Source organism: Alligator sinensis, unplaced genomic scaffold, assembly GCF_000455745.1.
Source record: "Alligator sinensis unplaced genomic scaffold, ASM45574v1 scaffold569_1, whole genome shotgun sequence".
Classification (NCBI taxonomy): Eukaryota; Metazoa; Chordata; order Crocodylia; family Alligatoridae; genus Alligator; species Alligator sinensis.
In genome coordinates this window covers 2,133,381-2,147,590 of record NW_005841914.1, presented here as the reverse complement: position 1 = coordinate 2,147,590, position 14,210 = coordinate 2,133,381, and the positions used below count along the sequence as shown (strand labels likewise).

General features: G+C 46.1%; 1 protein-coding gene across 1 annotated transcript in view; it reads left to right on the top strand.

The window, feature by feature from the left end:
* The window catches only part of MXRA8 (matrix remodeling associated 8), a 50,244-nt gene that overhangs the window by 185 nt on the left and 35,849 nt on the right, over positions 1-14,210 (top strand). Inside the window, exon 2 of the mRNA XM_025198127.1 lies at positions 6,013-6,108. The gene's annotated coding sequence lies outside the window, so the exon portion shown is untranslated. The remainder of the gene's footprint in view (positions 1-6,012; positions 6,109-14,210) is intronic.

Sequence of the window (14,210 nt, the reverse complement as noted above, 5' to 3'; positions counted from 1 at the left end):
ATTCCTGCACCCTAGGGAGTCTTCATGATTTCACTGCACATTCCTGCAAAAATTGAGGAGTTGGCCTCAATGCGTTGATCAAAGTCTGGCTTGGGTAACTCCACTTGCCTGAGTTTCCCTGCAGTTTGGTTTGCCTATTGGTTTTGTGTGCTGTTAAGCAGCTGCTGCATCACACCCCAGAAGTGGCTGCATTTCAGTAATGGGTGAAAGAGTTTGCTTTGGGATGAAGCTGCTATGTAATGGTCTAGGATGGGGTAGCCAACCTGCAGCATGCATGCCACAAGTGGCATAGGCAGTTTTTGTGTGTGGCACGTAGCAGATTTCATAGATTTCATAGACATTCGGGCTGGAAGGGACCTCGGAAGATCATTGAGTCCAGCCCCCCGCCCGAAAGGCAGGAAGTCAGCTGGGGTCATAGGATCCCAGCAAGATAAGCATCCAATTTATTCTTGAAGGTGTTCAGTGTAGGTGCTTGAACCACCTCCGGTGGCAGGCTGTTCCAGACCTTGGGGGCTCGGACAGTAAAGAAATTCTTCCTTATGTCCAGCCTGAAACGATCTTGCAGTAGTTTATAACGGTTTGACCTCGTCATCCCTTGGGGCGCTCTGGTGAACAAACGTTCCCCCAGATACTGGTGGTCACCCCTGATAAACTTGTAGGTGGCCATCAGATCACCCCTGAGCCTGTGCTTTTCCAGGCTAAAAAGCCTCATAGCTCTCAGCCTGTCGTCATAAGGTCTGTTTTCCTGACCTCTGATCATGTGCGTGTCTCTTCTCTGGACTCTCTCAAGCTTCTCCACATCCTTTCTGAATTGTGGGGCCCAAAACTGGACGCAGTACTCCAGCTGCGGCCTCACTAAGGCCGAGTACAGGGGGAGAATGACGTCTCGGGATTTGCTTGAGAAGCATCTATGGATGCAAGCCAGCATTTTGGTCGCTTTACTAGCCACGGCATCGTAGTGCAGGCTCATGTTCATCTTGTGGAACAAGCAGGAAACAGGCTGCACAGGAGTAGCTGGAGCAGAAAGCAGAGCAGCAAATCAGGCAGAGGAAGGGGATCTGAGTAGCACTAAGGGAGGGTGCAGGGCTAATTTGGGGCATACCTGCCAGGAAGGTTGGTCTTCACTAGTCTGTGAAATCAGGGTTTTCTTGGACATCGTTCCCTAGGTAACACTGGTTGATCTCCCTTTTCATTTTGCTTGGGAGGAATCTGTGCAGCAGAGCAAATGCTGTGGTCGGTATCTCCCCTTCCACAACCAATGTCGTATTGCCCAAAAATGACCAGGACTCAAAGAATGTCTTTCCCCCCTTCCCCACCATTGTCTTTGGAAGGAAGCCCATTCTTCCTGGTGTAAAAAGCTAATTTTTCTCTATATTGACAATATATTCCTCTAAATCCAAACCGTTGCCCCTGGACTTGCATGTTCTTGAAGTTAATATTACTCGAATCATCTGCCAGGGGATTTTCATTCTTTCAGGAGCCCCCAAGGACCACTTGGAGTGTAATCAACCTGTGAAACAAAAATTAGGAGGCGATCTGTGGTTTCCAACCCTGCTTTTAGAAACTGCTCTTTTAGGGGACTAGAATGACTCACAATGACTATTGTAATTTCTCTGTTAATGGCTGGCTGCTCTCAATGGGCCTTCCTGGATAATGAGCAGGTAGAAATTACCCTAGAGATACAAGCTGATTTCAGGAATGAAACTGATTATAATGAAGCTTATTAGACTAATAAATCCTCAAGGCCATTGGAGACCACTGATTGATTCCATGTTAAAGCACTAGTTTAACTAGAACTATTGCATTATCACAGTAATATCCAGGTTCTAGCAAGATTAGATTTGAGTAAGAGACTAGGAGCCTGGAAGTCCTCAGCTCTGGCACTGATTAGCTGCGTGGGCTTTGGCAAGCTACTTAATCAGTGTGACTCAGCTCTTCCATACAGAGATCATTGTAGTCTTTACATGTCTCATGGGGGTAGCATGAGGCTAAACTCATTTGTGGTGGTCAGTGATGGCTGGATGGAAGGCAGTGTAAAAGGTGGGAGAACTTGGGTTTCTAAGCAGAGGTGCACAGACAATCTGCTCTCCAGTTGTGAGGAATGACAGCAGCTCCACGTGATCTCTGGGAATGCCCAGCTCTTTTGGAAACCAGGCCCAGAGCGTATGCACCATTCTTGTGATCTGGCCCGACAGCCCAGCCCCGGGATCTGAAGAACTGACCAAGCTCCATTTTTACACATCTAAATTTGGCAATGGGATTATGTTGCATGGTTAGAAAGCAGCCTCCATCCAGTCTCTTCTAAATGAGGTGGTCTGGAAACCCTTGGTAAATAGTACAACCTTTTGGGAGGCAACTTCCAAGCACCCTTTTCAGAACAAAGCTATTAATTTTTCTACCCCCCTTTTCTCTCTCTCTCAGTCATTTGCGATCTCAAAATAAGATGCTGTGCTTGGAATGCTGCTGCCTAATTATTATAGGCAGGCCCCGCAGATGGGTTGCAATTACTGTGGGAAACAGAGTTCTCCTTCAAAAGCTAGTTGTACCAGAACACAGTGACCATGTGCAGAGCGACTGAATTATGTGGTTGAAAGCTGAGTGCTGATGGTTAGACACGGGGACTCTGGAAATGGCACCTTTCTGCTGAATGTGTCCACTCCCTCAGTACCTTCAAGGCCCATCTGCTTTGGTTCCTTGTAGAAATAAACACCAGGGGATGCTTGTGGCTGGGACCTGCAGAGAAGCCCAGTGTGCTGCTGCCCTGCTCTTCAGCAGAACTGAATTCACACGTGCCGTGAGCAAGTATTAGTTTTCATTTTTGGAAACGGCACTTTGCAACTGAGACCGACAGCAATGAAGACAGGACCAGCATCTCCCTTTTTGATGACCCCTTATGTCCCGTCCCCACCCCACACACACACTTTCCCTCTTGGTCTTTCTGATGTGAAAGCATCATTTTCTAATCAGGAACAGAGAGGATGAGTAGCAGTGAGTAGAGTGTCACTGTCTGAGATTGCTGGCTTGTTTAGCATTTCTGAGATGAACAGAGCAGCTGAATAAATCCTCCGAGTGCTGATTCGCACCCTTTGTCATTTCCTCCTGGTCCTTAGTACTGTCTATGATCTGCAGAGCTAGCAGCCAAGGCCCGGTTGCCTATGCCAAAGGGGGCAGCTGAGTGTAGGTTTGAAAACTCAAGCTTTATAAAACCTCATCTCCCAGTGGGAGTGACTCAGCCCCTTGTGCTGCATCCCACGCAGATCCTATTCTATTGGGACCATAGATGCTATTGTCTGCCTGGGCCTAGTATATGTGATGGCCCTCATCTTTGGATTGGGAGCCTTGGCCCAGATCTCCCCTCTCCCCAGTAATGTGTCATGCGCTGGTTGCCTGTCTGGCTGCTACTTTAGACCTCGGAGCAGGGTGAACTGATTCATGCGTGTTTGCAGAGCCAAATGCTAAAGTCATTACTGGGGCAACTCCCATTCGCTTGAAGATGTAGTGTCACATTTCTGGGTTTTTCCAGGCCTAACCCAATGGACCCCATCACTACTTTCACCTCTGCTCACTTGTTTTAATATTCTATGTTGAGTGCTGGTCTGGTTTTTTGAGTCATTAAGGGAGCTACCAATGTACTTTTTAATGACATCCCCAGGGAAGCGAGAAGCAGAAAAGCCAAGATCTTGCTCTGCGTAGGTGATCCGGGAGAGTAAAAGACCTTTAACCGGGGTGTGGAGCATCTTCCAGGGCACTGTCAGCGTGAAGATCCCATCCTGGGTTTACCTGCTGGAGTTATAGGTGTCAAGTGGCTTTGCCAGAGTTAAAGGAAGGGAGAGAGGAAGCATTATCTAACTTTCTTTGATTCAGGCGATTTTCCTTGCCCATTTGGCAGCACTGTGAGTTGCTACAGCTATGCTGTCCTTCTTCTCCTGCCCAGTAGTTAAGAACCAGTCTCACAAATGCACTGGTGTGGGCAGGCTCATCCAGGGCTATGGGGTCCTGTGTTGAGTTTAGTGGAGCTTTGGGGGAGTTCCCTCCAACTTGAATATAGCTGCTAGGAGTCAGGGTCTTGGTTCCAGTTTTTGGGAAAAGACAGATGCAGAGTGGCCCAGGGATGAGGTACTGGCTGAAAGTCTGGGTTTTGGGTTTTGCTGTGTGACCATGAGCCACTGCCCTGTACAGAGTACCCATTTGGTCTGCAAGCTTTTTGCTCCAGAAGCCATGCTTAGTGCATGGTGCCCAGAACCGGGGCCCAGACTTTAGCTGGGGTCTCTGGCCACATGTGCAGTGACCGTAATAAATGATAATAAAAAGACTTCTACAAACCACAGCAGAAAGCAGAAAAAATGCACAATATGGCTTGCTTTTGGAAAAAGAAATATTTAGCAAACTCAAGACACCCTGTTTGAAAGGGATTCTTTGATGGTGTCCTTGCTAAATGGGCACCTAAAATTGCATGCACAAAAAAGTAGTATGTAATAAAGCAATGGGATGTGATTGAGGTGCACATTTTTTTTAAATGATTGGATGTTCTGTGCTCCTGTTCCCCTTCTAGACTTTTGTCTGCCTCCTCTGCTTCTATTGTAAGCCCTTTGGAGCAAAGGTTTTCTTTAGAGACAGCACCCGGTCCAAAGGAGCTGTGATACCACTATCAGCAAAGTCCCACAGGTGCTAGTGGAATATAAATCTACTAGGATGTGTGGGGTCATCACCTCTTGTAGCTAGCCTGTGTAAAGGGGATAATAATCTACTACTACTAGCGTCACATGGACTTATTCCTTTAGCTTGAATTGGAGACATCCATGGTGATCATTGTGAGCTCAAGCTTTACAGATAACTCATGAGATAAAAGCCAGGGGTTCGTTCAAAGGAGGTAACAAAAGAAATGTAGACTGAACCTCAGGAGTTCCTTCAGTCTGTTGCTTTAAGCAAAGTCTTTGTCTGCTGAGACTTTTTTTTTTTGCTTTGTGCTTTAATTAAATGCAATTTTAAAAAATCTCTGTAAAAGAAATATATTAATCAGCTGGGATTCAATTAGCCTAAATAATTGCCTGATTCATCTAAGTCATATGCTTATTTGAGAGAGATCACTTACATTATAGTGCTGATTCTTAAAGGTGGGGTTTTTAAATTCAAAAAGAAAAGTTGCAATTCATCTCCTCCTGGGGACCATTTCCAGGTGATCTGAACTACATTCCAAAGTGTCTTATCACCTGGCAAATGTATTCAGTGTCTATGCAAAAGGCAGCTAATAAAGGAGAGTTTACATGGGGCCAGCCGCAGAAAGCAAGTGTGAGGTTGTCTTAAGCTTCCCGAGGCTGAAAGGTATTTCAAGTGCAGTTCAAACACAAAAATGCCAAGATCTCAAGTGGAATTTTGCCTGGCCAAATGCTTAGAGCAAAGCCATTGAATTCAGATTCCAAATGAGAAAGCCCTGAACCAGAAAAATGCTACAATGAAATGCTGGTAATTTGCAAGCAGGGTCCAGTCATAGATTTGAGCAAGGTCAGAGATGCATGGAAGTCAAGTGGTGATGGATTTGCCTGAGCTGTGCCTGTAGGATTGAGCATTGTACAGCAGAAATGGCTCACGGTTACCTTTTCTGGAGGATGTAGGGACAACCTCCTTGTTCCTTGGTGCTCTCATGGGACAAACCCTTCTCTAGAACTGGTTTGAAAGGGGAAAAGACTTTCGGTCAAATGCTAATTTGATTGAGCTGTTCCTGCACCCTGATAGTCTCATCTCATTCTTCTGTTCAGGAGCATCTCTGTAGATGAGGGTTTGTTCACATGCATATGTTTGGAGAAAAGGCACCTTTGTGCTACTCAACCAGATGGCATATTTGTGTGCAGTAGAAATATTTTCTCACCAGACTTGGCTTCTCTTTCTGGGTTCAGGAGGAAACCAATGGTTGATTTTGTGTGTGTGTGTATGCGTGTGTGTATTTATAAAATGTTCTCATTTCATTCTGAATTGCTGTTGTGGCTAATTAACTATTATTAATTTGAATTGCAGTACCACTGAGATACCCCAACCGAGACAAAGGACCCATTTACTCTAAGGACCCTGAAGAGCTTTCATTCTAAATGGACATGGACATGGCAACAACAGGTGAGAAGAAGGGAGTTTTACAATCTGTAGTTTATGGTTGAAGGACTGAGGCAGTTTTACAGGGAGTTAAGGCAGAGCCCTAGGCTGAACTTGAATCTCCTGTTTCCTAGTCCACTGCCTTAGCTACAAGGCCTGACTTCTTGCATACATGCTTATTTCCCTGCTCTTTCTTCATAACATTCCCCATTTACAGTGACTTATTCAGGCCTTTCTTCTGTTTATAATATTCATCTTCCAATTCAAGAACAGAAGAAATGCCATGTGATTTAGGTGACCAGTGACTTAGCTTGAATGTTCACAGCAAACATCTACAAGGAGCCATTAAAGTAAACCATGCTTGTACATGTATTGAATACCTACAGATATATAAAAAAATGCATGTGGAACCCATGTCCTGTTGAAACCAATGGATAACTTGCCTCTTGGATAACTTGCTAAGCTGTTGCCAAGGCACTTCACATTTTTCACCAGGGCGGTTCATGCTGTACGACATGGTAAACAGTGATGGACGAACTTCAAAGCAAGTCAGAGGGTTGGATAAGGACCTAGAGGTTTGCCTATTACTCTGAATTTGCCAGACCTCTTAACCTTGCAAATATTTCTCAGTAAAAGTTGTCTTTTTATGTCCTGCTCCTGTTTTTGACCCTCCAGAAAGGTTTGATACTGATCGGTTGCCAGGGCTGCCAGGTTTGTGGTGGGTGGCTCTGGTTCCCATCCTTGCCAGTATGACCTAGCTAACACACGGCGGCAAAGAAGATGCAGAGATTATTGTGGCTATCCAGGATAGACTCCTTTTTGGCACTACAGAGCATAGGCTTGTAGCATTATTGGAGTCAGGGAACAGAAGAACTGAGAGAGACCTCAAGTTATCATTTAGATTATCCTCCAACTTTAAAGCACAGTAAGTATAACTAGTATATCGGTCCCTGGCAGAGTTTATCCTGTTCTTAAATACCTCCAACCATGGAGATTACACAGCCTTTTTGGGCAGTCTGTACCAGTAATACCCTTATAGTCTGAACACATTGTTCCTACTATTGAATCTTCTTTGCTGCAGATTTTACTGATCACTTGTCATCCTGCTGCTGGTGGACATGGAGAACCACTGACCACTGTCCTCTTCATAACCTTTTATGTATTGGAAGACTGTTATCTGGTTACCTTCAGTCTTTGTTCTAGGCTAGCAAACCCAGCTCCCTTTAGGTCATGTTTCTAAACCTCATATTTCTGTTGCTTTTATGTGGAATCTTGCTATTTTTCTACATCTTAAAGCAGAGTGACCAAATTGGATCCACTGCCTCAGCTGAGGCATCTCCAGCGCTGAAAAGAATGAAATACTTTTCTCTTGAATCTTATTTTAGATATTCCTGTTAGTACGCTGCAGAATATCATTCGCCTTTTTCTGCAACAGCATCACACTGATAACTCATATTAACTTTCTGATCAATATTTTCCCCCAAATTCTTTTCCCTCATACTGCAATGTAGCCATTCGTCTCCTGTTTGTACTCCTTCCTAAGTGTAGTACTTTGCACTTGTTTTCTTTTTTTTAGAAAAAGATTGCATCTTGTTGATTTTTGGATGACTTCTCCCATCAGTCAAGACCACTTTGAAATCTAATTATCTCCTCCAGCATGCTTACAACCCCTCTCAGCTGGTGTCACCCACAGATTTTATAAATTACCTGGAGAATCCTTAAGCAGGATTCACTAATCTAATAGGTCTTTTCTGTCATTACTATATTAGTGTGAAATGGTCTGTGGAAAACAAGAGTTTATGGGGAAGACTCTTAGTCGGATAGCTCCTCTCTCTTTGAGAACCTGCCCCAATCTCATCATTTTCAAGTTCACAAATCCGTCCATCCAGATTTTCTTGCTGCCAATTTGAGATCAGCTTTCTGGAGGATGGTATCGTGTTATAAAAAAAGTCCCCCAAATGCATTTTATCTTGGAAAAATAATCTTCAGGCTAAAGTCTGGAAAAATCTTTGTTGGTTTCCTGAGCAATCCTTCTGTTTTTGTAAATGGTTTCTATTAATGGTTTGAGATGAATCCCAGGAATCCAGATTTGAGCCCTTTCCAGAGAAAAATGGTGTTTAAATATAGTGCCATCCCAAGATGTTACAGTGACTGGAGCTACAGCTGCACAGAGCCTCAAATAAGTTTCTTGGCAGAAGTTGCACGCACATCTCTCTAACCTGCTCGCTGAACAACACATGCTGGAATAACGCGAGATGTGTGTGGCTCTGAAAGGTGACAGTCCCTTTAGATAGTGGAATTAAGTTAATTCCTTCTTTGCATGCAGCTCTTTGTGAGCCAAACTGCAGAGTTCACTGCATGTGCTACAAGATCAGGCAGTGTCCCTGAATTCTGCCTGACTGAGTGTCTTAGGTACTCGTATGGCCTGAATTAACATAGCATCTGGGTTCCTCACAAGCTTCCATGTACTCATCTTCACAATGGCCGTGGGAGGTAGGAAAGTACCGTGCTCCAGATGGAGAACTGAGACACACCGAGTGACTAAGGAGTTGTCTGCTTGGGGACACAGTCCAGTAAAGCACTAACTCCCCCATAAACCCTCCTCCATGCACTAGGGGAGCTTTTGTGTGATACATCTTAGCATACTCCAGAAGAGGATCAGGCTGAGCTGGAGAAAGGCCCCTTTGGGCGGGACAGGAGTTCTCAGCCTGGGAGCTGGTGCAGAAGAGCTTTTGTGCTTTTAACTTTACACCCTAGTTTATTTTGCAATAGCTTCGCTGGGTAGACAAGCCCGAAATGACTTACCAAGGCTTGGTGGTAGAGCAACAACTTGAATGCAAGTCTCCCAAGGTCTTAGTTAGCAACCTGTCTGGACCACCCTGTCTCTGATTTGTCCACATAGCAGCAGGTTCAACTGCATCGGATGTCTCAGTAACTTCATCCAGACCTCTCTCTTGGAGCTCTCCTTTCTTGCCCACTGAATCATCACTGCAGCATGACTGGGCATTAATAGATAAAATCACATTTGCTGCGATTTTGCATGAGGGTTGAGATGTGGCCGTTGCAGTAGATGATTGTTTACCCTTTCACACTGGGCTCACACATTTGCCCAGGAGGCGATTCAGCTTGGAGGATGTACAAACCCAAGGCTGTTACTCAATAGGGGTTCTGCAGTGAAACTGGACTAGACGGAGAAACGCTGGGACAGGATCTCCATCTTTTAAATATGATGGCCAAACCTGGGATTTCAGCATTGCAATTAGAACACAGAAGAAAAATTGTAGTAGAGGGTCCATAAGAGATGCTGCTGCTCGTTGGGTCACTGGGATAATGATAGGTTTTGTGGGACAACCCTGTCATTGCGGCTGGATTTCAGTTTTGTCCTCTGAGTTCACAGTACCAAATGCATGTTGTGTTATTTCAGTCTTGCTTACGGGATTCATTGCAGTTGAAAGATTTATTTTAATGGGAAAAGCTTTGCAACCAAATGAAGCCTCTTGGGAAACGTATGCCCTCCAGTGACTCGTAGGCTATTGCATTACATTGTTCTCTTCCATCAGCAAGAGACAGCACTGGAGGCTTTTCTTTTTCCCTTAACTCAAATTTTCCTGAGAAAAGGGGAAAGGCATGTGGATGCAATCTCCATCCTCCCGAAGGTGACAGATGGCTAACGCTGGTGGGATAATGAGAGCTACGCGAGCTATTTGCAAGCCGTGCTCTCCTGCTGCAAAAGAATTATGTCAATGTACTTTAATCCTGAGCTGTAGCACCCCCTGCTATGGCAGCTTGTGGCTTCCCAGGCAGGCTCCAGCAATGCTCCTGACTCAGAGCACCCCCACTGCTTTGCTAGTGCACCTGCTCAGGCCCTTCATTCCCAACCTGCAGCACTCCCTGCTGCCTCCGTTCTGCTGTTGGTTGGAAATGGTCTTCCAATTGCTCCAAGCACATGGTGATGAGATGTCACCCAGTCCTCTGTTAGAGGAGATCTGCAGGGATCATTGGTCATTTGAACATGCATCATTGTAAAATCCTTTTTGTAGCATTTTGTGCTGTGATTAATTTTTATTTATTTTTTTTGCATCCTCATACAGGAGGAGACCCCTCAATGGGAATGAATCCTGGTGTTCCTTGCTAATACCTCTGCACATACTTACAGCTGTAAAAGCTGCACAGATGCTAGTTTGAGAATATAGTGTGTACGGTGTCTTTAAAGCTTCAGAAGGGGCTGGTATTTGCTATCAGCACTCTAGGTAGATGGTTGTTCTGGCACCAAAAAAACCCCATACTGCAGGGTGTAACCAAAGTGAGTTGCATGGGTATCACCTTTCCCCTGAGGAACCAGTTCCCTTGGAGCACCTTCAATCCTAGTGAAACCCAGACTAGATCCATCTCTTCTGATAGCAGGGGGGCATCTTCCCTCTGTTCTGCTACTACCATGTTTTGCAGACCGCAGGTACTGAGCCCTGGTGACCAGAAGCATGTGCCTGCGTGTCAGAAGCGGTGAAGAAGAGGTCTTTCCCTTGTGAGGGGGAAGATGCTTTCCTTTGGTTGGCCTTGTGGTCAGAGCAGGCTGCTGGATGTGCTACTTTGGGCAACAGAGGAGTGCTTTTTGTTGTGAGAGTCAATACTCAAAATACCAATAGAGGGGAGGAGACAAGGGAGGACTGAGGAAACTTGGCCTAGCTGATCTCTGCCGGGGATTGAGCTTCAGGTGGCAAGCTCATCACTCTATCCCAGCCTGGCAAGCGGTAGGTGCAGGCTCACCTCCAGGATCTAGTCAGTCCAACTGCAATCCAAGAGCACTGTCAGTGGGCCGGGAAGGCAGGTCAGAGCAGTGCTGAGGCTGTAAGAGCATGAGATGGGGAAATAAAGAGGGGAAAGGGAGGAAAGGAAGGTGGACGTATGGCATGAGGAGGGCCTGTGAGACCACCTGCTCAGAGAGGGATCCTATTGAATACCTTGGATCCCTTCCTCACTCCCCTTCTCCCTGCCTGAGCCCCAGAGTCTGCTGTTCTTCTCTCCAGCTTAGTTGTTTTCTTTTCGAGACTTCATTGGCTTCTGCTTGGATTTGGCTCCTTGCAGTCAGGAAATAGCCGCTTCATTACAACAGCAACCACAGAAATCCACAGCCATCCCCACAAGTCATGCAAGGCACAGCCAGTAACCTCTGTGATGCCAGGCCAGCAGGGAATGGGGTGGAAAAACAACCTGCAGCTAAAGTCTAGAAGGCCTGGCTCAAGCTATAGGTGAAAATGAAGGAAAGGGGAAGGGAGAGGAGATGGTGTTGAGTTATCCGCACAAGGGTGGCACTAGCATGGGTTTCCAGGCCCTTAGTCCAGTGTTTTCCTGGCAGTCCCATCTGATGACATGGCTGAGCAGTGGCTTATCAGTTCAGAGCTTTTTCATCTTGCTGATTGAAGCAACACGGTACATCAGGAACGGTCCCTTCTCTCCTTCACACACATAAATGGTCAGATCCTCAGCTACTGTAGACAAGTGTTGTTTGTGGGGTCATGCTTATCTAAATCAACTATGATTCTGGCTATCAAGGGCTTCTGGGGCAGCAAAAGATGGAGAAGCCATCGTTACAGGTGGCAGGTCAAGGAGCTGGATTATGAAGGTTGCCTCCATCTAGCCCAGTGATTCTCCGTCAAGGTGCCAGATTGCTTTGCTTACTAGCTCAGGCCTACTCTGCATGGTGCCCTGCATTGTTTGGTGCCATCCCTGTGAAGAGGGTCATCGCCTTATTGCTGCAGAGACCAGGTCAGAGCAAGCGAGAGGCAAACCTTGCAATGCTTCTCAGAACAAATGCTCTCTTCTCTGGCACCCCCGTGGTGTACTTGGAAGAGCTCTGCTCTTTCCTAGTTGTCATAAGACTGAGATCAGCACTGCCTGGTGTCTCCGATCCTGGCAAGAGCAGAGAAGCAAGAAAACAATCAAAAGAAGCAAAGGGAGCTCACACAGCTACCCCCAATCCTTCCTACTCCAGCAACATGATTCCCATCAGGTTTGGGGGAAACCTTCAGGGGTTCTTATTTGAACCAAACTAGTTAATCCAGAACATTATGGCTCTTGTTTCCAGCAGGCTGGTGTGAAGGCTGTCAGGGCTGAGAGAGTTAACAGGAAACTTTGCTGGTGGACAGATTATTGAATAATTGTTGGAATTCCTAGCAGCTTCTCTTGCAGCATCTGGTTCTGGTCACTGAGGGAGACAGGCTCTGGACTCACTAGCCTCTGGCCAGGCTGTCCTTGAGTTCACACTTATTGCAGAATCTGCAGCAACAGCGTACACTGGCATTAAGCCTCTGCAATGAAGGATTACATTTATAACGCACTTTGCTTTGTGAAGCATTTGCCAGGATAGATATCTAGAGCTTCTTTGAAATGCAACCAGATGGTGGAGGAAGGCAGTGGGGTAGAGATGCCTGTCACCTAGCACACAGGATGGTGCCCAGTACTATGGCAAGGGATGCACATTTTTTCTCACAGAAACACTCCCCACCCTTCTTTCTTTTTCTGTTTTTAAGGTTATATCTGGCAGGTCTCCACAATTCTCATTTCTAGTTTCAAGGGCTATGTATTTATTTCTCTTGGAAGGACAAGGCAACTCTGCTAGGGCTTAATAGATGGGGTTAGGGAATTCAGGTGTGTCAATGGTGGCCACCAAGCCCTCTTGCTGGTCTGTAGGTGGCTGCCAATGTCAGAGGAGTGGGGCTTGTCCTGCTGCTGTGCATTGAGCAGCAGAGTCTGAAACTCTTCTCCCTTATGAAGAAGGGAGGGTTAATGACTGAATAACAATGTGTCTGCCCACAAAGTGGTGAAGGCTGCCAGCTGCTAAAGATTTCCATTCCTTTGGTGCTGCATGACAAACTACCAAACAGGACGGCTGCACAAAGCTGGCAACGAGTCCCAATAGCAAGTTCCACCTGGCAAAAGGGTTGGAGCCACTTCAATGTGTTTGGTGAGCTTCACAGCTCAGCATGGGGTCAGGACTGGGCAAAGGAGCATCCTGATGGAGCTGGAATAGAGGGTGGGCATCGGGCAGTGGGAGGGACCATGATGGCAGCAAAACCTCAAGGACTGCATTCTCTGCTGAGTAAATTGAAACCACTTGGAGAAAGCAGTCTCCCAAATACTTGTCCAGTGAGTGAATTATTCCAGGCAGGTCAGATCATAGAGGATTTTTGGAAAGGTCCCATTTCAGGTTTCACATCATGGGACAAGAAAAGAGACAGGAGAGGTTTTGTTATTCTTCCCCCCGACTAGGCTCTATGCTTTCAGACAGACCTCCAGGGCCCTTGGAGAAGAGCCCATTAGGAATTGCTAGAAAATGATCTGCTTTCAACTGGGTACTTCACTGAGCCTGTATAACTCTGTAGTGGGACGTAGTTCACTCTTCCAGCCTACAACACAGTCCAGCAGTTCTCCAGAAAGTCTTTAAGACCAAAGCACGAGGCCAAATCCTCCTGGAGCTGTGCCATTTTATGCCCACTGAGAACTTGGGCCCCATCCTAACATACTTCATGCGCTGTTACATACCGTGACAACTAGTACCTCTCAGCCGTTCTACCATAAGTACTAGCTGTTACAGAGAAAGGACACAATAGTCAGGACTTTTTCTACCTACGAGTGAGCCCTGGGTTTTATAACTTCCTCTGGAACAGACAGCAGAGGAAGGTGCGAGGCATGTGCTCAGCTTCACATCTCATCTAAGTGTAGCACTTTGTGGCACTAGCATTGGACAAAGAGCTCCCAGATTCTGGTCTGTGTTCAAATATTAAACTAGGATGCACAAGATCTGGGTTCATCTTCTGGATCTTCTGTAGGCTCCCTCTTGGGCCTCAGGGAAGCCACTGAAAGGCATTGTTTTCAGAAGCCCCTAAGTGATATAGGAGCCTAGACCCCTTTGATATTCTCTGGTGTTTCTCTGTGCCTCACCTGAGAAATGAGGACATGTTGTTGTCCGTCTTGTCTGTTTAAAGCATAAGCTGCTTAGGGCAGGACTTGTCTTCTACAGCACGTGACACTTCCATCTTGCTTCTCCCTCTCCCTGTTTCTCCCCTTCAGAGCTGCAGAGTGCTTAGAACTAGGTTTTGGTTCAGTTTTCATACAAAGATCTCAGAATG